This window comes from Diospyros lotus, chromosome 6 (genome assembly GCF_014633365.1).
Source record: "Diospyros lotus cultivar Yz01 chromosome 6, ASM1463336v1, whole genome shotgun sequence".
In the NCBI taxonomy this organism is placed as follows: domain Eukaryota; kingdom Viridiplantae; phylum Streptophyta; class Magnoliopsida; order Ericales; family Ebenaceae; genus Diospyros; species Diospyros lotus.
In genome coordinates, this window is record NC_068343.1 from 4,821,106 (window position 1) to 4,832,285 (window position 11,180).

The 11,180-nt window shown below is 36.5% G+C and overlaps 2 pseudogenes; both read left to right on the forward strand.

Moving 5' to 3' along the window:
• Positions 1-3,832: 3,832 nt before the first annotated feature.
• Positions 3,833-6,015, forward strand: LOC127803691 (protein trichome birefringence-like 19; annotated as a pseudogene).
• Positions 6,016-8,308: 2,293 nt separating this feature from the next.
• LOC127803313 (protein trichome birefringence-like 19) lies at positions 8,309-11,161 on the forward strand (annotated as a pseudogene).
• Positions 11,162-11,180: the final 19 nt, after the last annotated feature.

The window sequence follows — 11,180 nt, forward strand, 5'->3', positions numbered from 1 at the left end:
TCACAATACATTAGTAATAATAATAATAATAATGTATTAAAAGAAAGAAGAAATAAATAAATAATGGAATCATAGCATTTTGAAATGACTAGTTTGAGGTTGACAGTTTTTTCGTAAATTGAAGAGCTGTGGGGGCAGGCAGGAGGGGAGGAATAATGGGATCCATATTGATGAAACGAAGGCCCACTAAAGGACTCACTTCCCGTGCTAGACAATCGGGTTTGGGTTTGGGCCCATGGGCCTCAACATAATTATGGAGAAAATATTCATTCATTAATACAACAACGGTGTGATAGCTACTTTTTTTTTTAAAAAAATAAATAAATAAATAATCAGTCTGGAATATATATATATATATATATAGTAACACGAAATTGCATGTGAAAAAAAAAAAAAAAAACATTTGGAAGAGATATACAGAAATCTGTTTGAATTGTCACGTCCATCTCATCATTAATTTAATCGAGCTAATTAATTAAAGGTGTTCAAATTAGTTAGGTGAAGAGATCATCCATCCAAAACTACAAGGCTTTTTATTTTTTGTTTCCTTGTCTTGTGAGTTGGTAATTGACCCAGAAGACAGACAAAATGAAACTTGTGGCATGGCATGGCATGGCATCGCATCGATGGGGCAGATGAGGAGTCTATTCATACCTTACGAGATGGGAATTAATTAATTAATTAGTCTGTATTAAATATTAGTAAATTAATTTATTAATTAGAAAATAGTAAACCTTAAAAAGTCATAACTTGGTAAATTTTAATTATTCCCACTTTGTAACATCGAATACTAATTTGATTATTTTTTAAAGACTAAAGACGTATTCAAGCTCTCAACTTTTTTCATTAAACCATTTTAACTCTTAAATTTAAAAAGAGAACTTATTAACCCCTTTCCACTTTTAATTTTGAACTTATTGTGTCCCTCGACGATCAATTTTGTAGTAATTATTATATACCTGAGTCCATCAAGCATTATACATAAATTACATGTGCGGTCAAACATAGGCCCTACATTAATCAGGCTAATAAAAACGTGTCACGTGTCTCGTTACTGCAAGAGAGGAGGCAGGCAGCAACTAACAACATGACGGAGAGTTGTCAAAAGATGACTAAGGAAGGTGCAACAACTCCCTGCTGGTGACAAAAGAAGAAGACGACCACCCAAGTCATCGCGGCGCCCCCCCCCTCCCCCCCAGCCATGGTTGGACCATGCTTATTTTCATTATTAATTAATTACTAGCCACCACCCCCCCCCCCCCCCCCCCCCCACACAACACCCACAGCGTCACAAATGCCAACTTCCATCCATAAAAGCCACCTACATACATTCACCAATTTTGACTCTTATTTCTGTCCTCTTTGTTACTCTTTATCTTAAGGATTTTACTACTTACTACTACAACTGGTATTCAAATTAATTTACAATTACTACTAAATGAATATGGATTAAGACTTGGGAAAGTACTTTTTGAGATTAATTTTTTTAATTAAAACTACTAATCTATCATAGTTGGATAATATTATTTTTAGTTTTATTTTTGGATAAAAAAATATTTTAGTATACACCAAATTTCAATTTAGTAATAAATTAGTTACGTTTTATTTTTAGTATACGTGTACCCAATGACATTCTTTGTTTATAATTGGCCAAATGCATAAATTCAATCTCTCAAATTTCATTTTTTTTGATTATGACACCCTTAACTTTATTTGATTTTAATTGCACCTTTGATATAGCTTAAATTCACCTCCTTTAATTTTTACCTTTATTTATTGTTGCACCATTGACTTTACTTGGTCCCAATTTCATGATATATGAACACTTGACCAACGTACCTCACTATGCGTGATGTGCACTCGCTTGGTAAAGAACGGTGAATTATTAGTATTGATGATATAGATTTTATTTGTATTAAAAAATTCTAAAATCAAAAGAAGAGGTAAATTTAATCCATCTCTTTCATTTTTTAACAAAATCTCTCGGTAATACCAAAATCCACCCATCAAAACTAGAAGAATCATGTAAATCTCGAACCCAATCCCCAATCCAATTATCGCACCTTTATTGTCATCATCATCTTTGTTGAAAGACGGAGCATGAGCATAAACAGTATTATTTGGTTGGATTAGACTAGGAACTAGAATGAAAATGGTGTCGAACGTTTGAATTTTGTTTCCATTAACATTGGCGATATATTATATGGTCAATCCAAATCTCAAGGTAGTGGTTGAGTCAAGGCCTTGGGTCAAAAGGCTAATTCTATATACTAATTTTTTTTTATAACAAACTAAATCTTTTTTTCTTTTATTTTTTTTGGTTCCTTCACCCATCTTAATTGGCATTATTTAATTATCATATTTCTTTTTTATTTTAAGGGGTAAATATTATAGAACATAGTAATTTATGAAAAATTCTTGAGAGCCAGACATGATAACAGACAACCTTATAGAATGGGAATTAAAAGACTAAAATACATTCGCCCATATTATATTCTATTTTTTTCAATGCAATGTAGGTAAGGGCATTTTAATCTTTTAACCTCCATTCTATAAATCTGTCTGTCAACCTATCTGCCCTTGCCTCAAGGCAATGAATCTAACCTTTAGTTATTATAAGCATATAAATATCAGTTCTAACTTTAAAATTGGTCAAGTATTCATATAGTACATTAGTTAGTTCAAGAGTATAATTGAAATTAATCAAAATTGAGGATGTCACAATAAAAAAAAAAAAAACAAAACTTGAAGGATGAATTTACACCACATTAACTAGTTTAGGGGTCCAATTTAAAAGTATAAAAGTTAAGAATAGCACAATGAAAAAAATGAAAGTTGAAGGGTATAATTTATAAATTTGGCCTTTATAATTTGTTAGTCATCTTCATTATTATTATGTATGTGAATAGCATAGATAATTAATTTATTAGGAGCTCGCCTAATTCCCACGTGGCACGTTCATCATTATTAGCTGCTGACCTGTCCCTCTACGGAATGAAAAGTTCCACTCTCTGTAGTATATTATAATATAATGAGGCGTGGCGTTGAGTTTGACAAATTAGTTGGGCCACGTGCATGGTTTCGCAATTTGCAGTATATAGTAAGTTAAAAGGATACCCTGTTATTATTTTGATTAATAAATTTAGTTCTTCTTTCGGAGATAAATATAATTTAGCCAAAAATAGAAGTCAATGGCCTCACAAAGCATAAATTAAGGAGCTGGGAGGAATTGACAGCAAGTTAAAAGGGTACCCTGATATAATGTCTTATTTGACTCGTAAACACAATAACCAAATATGAATACCAAAACCAAAATAAAGTGAACTGTATAACACGTGGTACTAAGAACTAGTATTCCATGTTATGGTACGTAGCAGTGTCTTGAGGCGCCAACCACCAGCTTCGGCCACCGGAGAGTACTTTCCAGCGGTTGGGACGGCGGGAAAGTCCAAATCCAGGCTGGTGGATGTAGACTATAATTAATGGAACATTTCTTATTACCACTCTTATCACGTAATTTTATTTATTAAATTACGCCAAGCTGCTTATTTGCCGACACAAATTATACTATTTTAATCGTATTTCACTGTCGTGCGTTACGTTAATCCAACCTAGCCAGTCTTCTAAACTACTGAATACAGTGAAGGGATGAAGATTCTGCCAGGCTTCGGTGTATATATGCAACCAGATAGCTAGGTTGGTTTTACCGTTTTTTATTATAATAATTGGTGTTCATCATCAGGAAGTTTCTTCTCTCTCAGATGAAGTTCATCAGCATCGCCGTTGAGTTTCCCGCGGGAAGAACTCGCGGTTGAGCAGCTACAGAAACGTTATGCTGCCAATCCTAACCCTACTTCTGCTCACAGCAATCCCTCTCTACATCTATGACAGCACGTCACCTGTTTCCCCATTGAAGTCGCTTGAGATTATCGCCAATAATGGCTCAATGCTTCTCTTTCAGAGAAACCATTCATTCTCGTCGCCACCATTGCAGCCAGCTGCTGCTGCTTCTTCTACCAATGATTCGGCAACCCTTTTGCAGTCTCTAGAGATGAGTAATATTACGAATGGCTCGATTATTATATCAACTGATCCTCTCAATCGGAAAATAGTTCATCTTCACCACTGCCATTATTGCAGTCTTCTGCAACTACTTCTACAATGATTCAACAACCGTTTTGCAGACGTCTCCAGAGACTAATATCACCAATGATACTTCAACTTCAATTTCAGTCCCTCTCGATCAGGGAAACAGTTCGTCTTCATCGCTACTGCAGCCTAGTAGAATTGCTGCCAACATTAATTCAACCAGATCGAGGAAGGAAAATTCGACTGGGATTGATTTAATCAGTTCTAAATCAATAAGATTGAGAGCAGAATCAGCTGGATCATGTAACATATTCAAAGGAAACTGGGTTCCCTCTTCCAAGGGGCCATACTACACCAATGCGACCAAATGCGTGATCGATGATCGACAAAACTGTATGAAGTTTGGGAGGCCGGACACCGGGTTCTTGAGGTGGAGTGGAGACCCTACAAATGCGAGCTTTCTCTTTTCGATGCAGTGCAGTTCTTGGAGCTTGTAAGAGGAAAGACTTTAGCTTTTGTTGGGGACTCAGTAGGAAGAAATCAAATGCAGTCACTGGTTTGCCTCTTGGCTAGTGTAAGTGTAGAAGTTTGTATTTCCCTGCAACTTCGTCTATTTTTCTCCATGCCATGGTTGCTTGCTACTCAAGCATCCATGGCTTCTTAATTTTTCTTTTTTATTTTTTTTTTCTAACTATTATGCTTTTTAGTGTATTGAATAAATTCACTGAACATCCACGATAGTCTTCAAACCATTCACGCTACAAAAATACACAAAAAAACCTATATGGCTTGAATGGAAAATTAATAACATCTTCATAGACAATTCTCTAGATGATATATATTAATTTAACGAATTTTTAATCTTTTACAGATTCTTCAAGCATTTTCTTCTTTATATTTTCTTTAGAAAAAAAATTAAAAAAAAAAAACCCATCTAAGTTCATCTCTTTCTTCCACAGGCAGCCGATCCAGTAGATGTTTCATACACACCAGACACAAGATTCAGACGTTGGCTTTACACAGACTACAATTTCACCATAGTAGCCCTCTGGTCTCCTCTCTTGGTCAAGGCTCAAGAAACTGATTCCCAAAACTACATCATGGACCTCCACGTGGACGAGGCCGACGATGCCTGGACGGCTCAGATCGAAAGCGCTGACATGGTGATCATCTCAGCCGGACAATGGTTCTTCCGGCCATTCATCTACTACCAAAAAGGCAAGGCAGTCGGCTGCTACCTATGCAACAGAAACGACACCAAAGACCTCAGTCCATACTATGGCTACAGGATGGCTTTCCGGACGGCCTTTAGGGCCCTGAGCAGCCTCAAGAGCTTCAAAGGGCTGACATTTCTGAGGACGTTTTCGCCGGCGCATTTCGAGAACGGAGAGTGGAACAATGGAGGAAGCTGTGGTAGAAGAAGGCCCTTTACGAGGAAGGAGATGAAGTTGGATGGGTGACAATCTGGAGTTTACAAGACGCAGGTGAAGGAATTTAGAGTTGCAGAGAGGAGAGGGAGGAAGAAGGGGTTGAAGATGAGGCTGCTGGATACTACAGAGGCCATGGTGCTGCGGCCGGACGGCCATCCGAACCACTACGGGCACTGGCCCGATAGGAGCAACAAGACTCCAGCCGACTGTGTCCACTGGTGTTGCCCGGCCCTGTGGACACCTGGAACGAGTTCTTGCTCCAGGTGCTGAAGATGGAGAAGAATAGCTAGCTCAAGTTATGCTGTGGTCTTTCTTGCAATCGCACATTGTACTGTACATACAACTGCAGGGTAATTAATGCTTCAAAAAGTAAAATTAAGAAGAGGGTAATAAAATTCACATAGAAACAGAATTATTTAAGTATATAAAATTGATGTGACTCATTAGGAATCTTATTATTTAATTATAATTGAAGTGACATATATATATGTATATATCTAACAACCGAATGATTGGATTAGCAGCAGCTAATCCAAATATGTTGATGAAGGAAGGAATTGAATTTGTTGCAACCTTAGGGTAAAGAATCTGTCGATTGATATTTAATATTACATACAAATTAATATGTTTGTGTGTGTGTTATTCTAAAGGGGCATGATTTGAGCAGACAAAAGAGAATAATGTGGAAAGGATAAGCCTCAAGGCCTGGTAGGTGGTTTGCTTGTGATTTGTTGGAATTGTCTGTAAAGTACGCACAGCATCCAACATGCAGAAGCAGAAGGAACCAAATCGGCTCCCAAATAATGCAATGCAATATTCCCACATACCCATTAATTACCTATCCATATATATATATATATATATATATTCTTTCATGAACTTGGCAGTATTTGCTTCTGCTTTTTTATTTTTTCCAATTATCTTATTATTTTAATTAAATTAATTAATCAACCATGCATGCATGCCATCTTAATTTCACTTCTTCTTTAAACAGCGAAGACTGTATTTGGCTAAGTTTCCATATTTTAATAAGTTTTGGTGGCCATCTCCCAACGATATATGTTAATTATTTACAATTAGGGATTTTAAGAAAAACTTTAGTAGATTTTTCTAATTTAATACGTCATTTAATAAATTTGTTTTTCCTTTCAATTTTCCTCTTTCAATTTTAGTTTTGGTGGGTCTAAAAGAGTTATTTTATTGGCCCTTTAATAATATAAATAAATATTAAAAATTATTTAAAATATTTTATTTATTTTTTGAGATGTAAAATCACTAATTAAATTTTTATGATAAGTTTAGAAAATAAATATTTTTAAATTAACAATATATACAAGAGGAAAAAATTTAAAAACATAACAGTTGAATAAGTAAAAAATATAAAGAGTTCATAGCCAAGTCTTGCAAATTAAAAAGTCTCTGATTTACTTTTATTTTTTTTCTTTAATGTCTAGATTAGTGCAAATTCCTCAAATAAAATTTCTGTTCAAATAATTATTTTATTAAATTATTCTCTTAAAATAACACCATTTCTTGTCCTTTTTTTTCCATTATGTTATTAGTTGACACCTCACTACTTGTTGTTTAATATTAAAAAATAATTTGTGAACTTAGAGAGTTGAAAGATTTTTTGGTTCAAATGGAATAGCAAAATATACAAAGTATCAATTCAAACAGAAACTATCATGAATGAAAGAAAATTAGTAATTTTACATCTCAAAAAATAAAAAATAAATAAATTTTAAATAATTAATAATTTTGGAACCCTCTTTACTGTTTTTTTCCGTTGTACTATTGATTTACACCTCTTTTTTAGGTTCTCTTTTTTTTAGTGTCCTATGCATTGAGGTGGGCCTGAATATAAGACACCAACTTAATAAGCGGTGGTTTAATTAAAAAAATCAAGTTTTAAATAATCATCTGATAGTGATCAATACCATATGTGGGGCAAAATATCAACAATGTCAAATAAGACAATGCCCAATTATGGTCAAGACAGAGAAAATGTATCTCAAAATGTCTTCTCAAGCACCATCCTAAGCATGTTTTCATTGTCCACAAATTTTACACACCATCACAAAGATATCAAACCACATTTCTGATTTTGGTTTAAAAGTTGTACCAAATAGATCTAACTAATAAATTGCACTAAAACAGACAACGTCAAATGGGTATTATTCCACCCAGAGAACAAAAGCCAAGTATGAGAAATGAAGGATGCACATCGACCAAGGATTGATTCCAGAATTGACAATACACAGCTGGTTTTTCTGGATGAACAAGTCATGCTCAAGCACAAGTACTGAAGTATTAATTAATTATGTGAAGGGAAGGTACACTTTTGAAAAAGAGGTGGCAAAGCATAGTAATCATCCGTTGCTTGGCCACCAAGCTACGCCATTTTCCCTAAACCCACCACCCACGTGCAACTTCTTCTAGACGTTTTCAGTTTTCTCAACTCAAGTTTGCGAAGTTGCGGACACAAACAAGCAACCATATACTGTTGCTATCAGTGCTGGCCCTCTGCTCTGCAGCATTGACTACGCTTCATGTGTTTCGAATATCTATTTCTCTCAGTAGTGATGTATGTACAAATGATCAGAACTTGGATAATTTACATATGTACATCCAATAAGAAGTTTCTAACATGATGTGGTAAGGTCGACGATAACTCCAAGACTGCCTTTAATGATACCTCCACTAACTTATGGACACACTAGGTCACCTACATCACAAAACATGGATGACACTTTGACAATTAATTCAGTTACATAAACTGATCCAATCATGAGAAGATTACCTATATATAACCCAAAGCCTGGGTTCTTCTTCTTCATTCAAATTCTCAGACCAAGATGATGAAAACCATTGAGCTTCCGAGAGGCAGCTCCAATAAGGTTATCTTACCAGTCCTCCTCCTCCTCCTATCCATGATTATTCTCACCACAATACCTCTCCATCCGTACAAAGGCTCAACTTCTCCTTTGCTTTCACTAGAGATTAATGTCAATGCTTCATTCCCCAGGGCCACCATAGACGACAATTCATGTAACTTGTTCAGAGGAAACTGGGTTCCAGATCCCAGGGGGCCTTACTACACAAATGAAACTAAATGTGTGATCGATGATCGGCAAAACTGTATGAAGTTCGGGAGACCAGACACTGAGTTCATGAAATGGAGGTGGAAGCCAGCCAAGTGTGGGTTACCTCTCTTTGACCCAGTTCAGTTCTTGGAGCTTGTCAGAGGGAAGACTCTGGCCTTCATCGGGGACTCGTTGGGAAGAAACCAAATGCAGTCATTGACGTGCCTCTTGGCTAGTGTAAGTGCTCAAACTATCTTCATGGCTAAGAAAATTGAGTAGCATCAACTGTAGGCAAGAACAGACTCAATTAAATCCTAATATCGGTGATGTATAATAAATAAAACTAAGAAGAGTGAGGTACATTGTGAGGACCCAACAAGATCCCCTGTTTTTTAATGAAGTTAGTAGAGATGTTGCCTGTGTTTGCATACTGTATTAATTGGTTCCTGGCAGCCCAGTAAACGTGGACTCTATTTTTCAGGCAGCCAAACCTGAAGATGTTTCGAACATACAAGACACAAAGTTCAGACGCTGGTTCTATACTGATTACAATTTCACCATAGAAGCATTCTGGTCACCACACTTGGTTAAGGCCCGAGATGCTGACCCGGATGGTTTTTCTCTCAACAGTCTCATGAACCTCTACTTAGATGAGGCTGATGAAGCCTGGGCAACTAGGATTGAAAGTGTAGACATAGTAATCATCTCAGCAGGCCAATGGTTCTTCAGACCATTTGTTTATTATGAAAAGGGTAAGATTGTTGGATGCCATGTCTGTCATAAAAGGAACATCACCGATTTGACTATGTACTATGGATACAGAATGGCCTTCCGCACCGCATTTAGGACCCTTATAAGGCTTCAAAACTTCAAGGGGCTCACAATTTTGAGGACATTTTCACCCCCCACTATGAGAATGGGGATTGGGACAAGGGGGGAAACTGTGTGAGAAAAAGGCCCCTTACAGAAGAAGAAATGAAGTTTGACGGGTATAATTTGGAGTTCTACCTGACTCAAGTGGAGGAGTTGAGAAAAGCACAAGGAAGGAGAAGGGGCTTAAAATTTAGGTTGCTCGATACTACAGAAGCAATGTTGATGAGGCCAGATGGCCATCCTAACCATTATGGGCACTGGCCAAATGAGACCAAGGTTACTATAGCTGACTGTGTCCACTGGTGCATGCCAGGCCCTGTTGACACATGGAATGAGCTTTTGCTTCAAATGTTGAAGATGGAACACCAAGAAACAAACGAAGGGAAGCTTCAGCAATATGCATACAAATCCCTCTAATTAATTCTTTATCATAAAAATTTAGCTATTAATCCTACCATGTATTTATGAATATAATATTGTTTCCCCCAAAGAAATACTGAAATATACAGTAAAAGAAGTAAGTGCATGATCAATTGTGACTCTGTAATTAACTCAAACCATTGTTAAAAAAGAATAGCATCCACAAATTCATTACATGGAATAGTCACCGACGTTTGTATTGCCATAAAAGAAGCCACAATCAAAAACTAAAAAGGACAAACACAAGAGTTCACGCAGTGATAGAGAGTTTATAGTGGATTCTTTTGTTACTAGCATTCAAATTTTTTCTGTGGACAAGCCCTAAACCCATGCATAGACTTTTTTATGCGTCCATACGATGTGCTCGCACAATTTGTAAGTTATTATACACATCCAGTGACTTTATTCAATACACACCCAAAAAGCAGTAATTGGTATGTAGCAAAACTCGAGAAGAAATAGCTTAAAAAATGATTCAGGAAACGCAGTACTCACGCATGGTTTGTTGAAATCAACAAGAAAGAAGTGGCGAAAATGGGGCCGCCGCGGCACCGCCGTGACCGTGAGGGCATATCTCCGCAACTCTCAAAATGGCTTTTGCTCTTTCCACGTGGCCAATGGCGTAATATCTAAGTAAGTTTGATCACATTCTTGTAACCAAACATATTGGTGCCATTCAACAAATTTATTTATTTTTTATTTTTTTGTTTGCAGTTTTATTTTAGTTTAATTTTATATTCAATTTTTATTTTTATTTAAAAAACTTAATATGTTCGATAATTTTAATTTATTTTAAATTTCATTTCTTGATCATATATATATATATATACACACATTCATTTTCTTCTATTACCTTTGTTAAAGGTGAAGCACCAAACGGTGTCGTTCTTCTTAAGTGGATGGGTAAGCCTCGTGTGGCAACCGTAGGCTGCCACACTTGGCCTTGCCGGATGGTAACGCGTGGCACCATCCTTCCCTTCCTTGATTACGTCCGATTATTCTCTTGCCTGATTGCTTTCCCTGCCTCTGATCAATTCTGTTGGAATAATCAATCGTGATGCACGATTGAATCTCAGCCCTCTGTGCATACTTTATGAGGAGCAATCTCAGCCTTCAATCGTCGCTTTTATTTGCTCCTCGGGATGTGAACCAGACAGACGAAAAGGTGAGAGCAAAAAGAAGGTTAGGGTTTCTTTGTGTGCTTTGTCTCTTGGCCGAGAGTTCGGGAGGGTTCCCTCCGAGTGAGGGTTCTGTGTAATTCTTTTTGTCTCCATTTTTGCCTTCT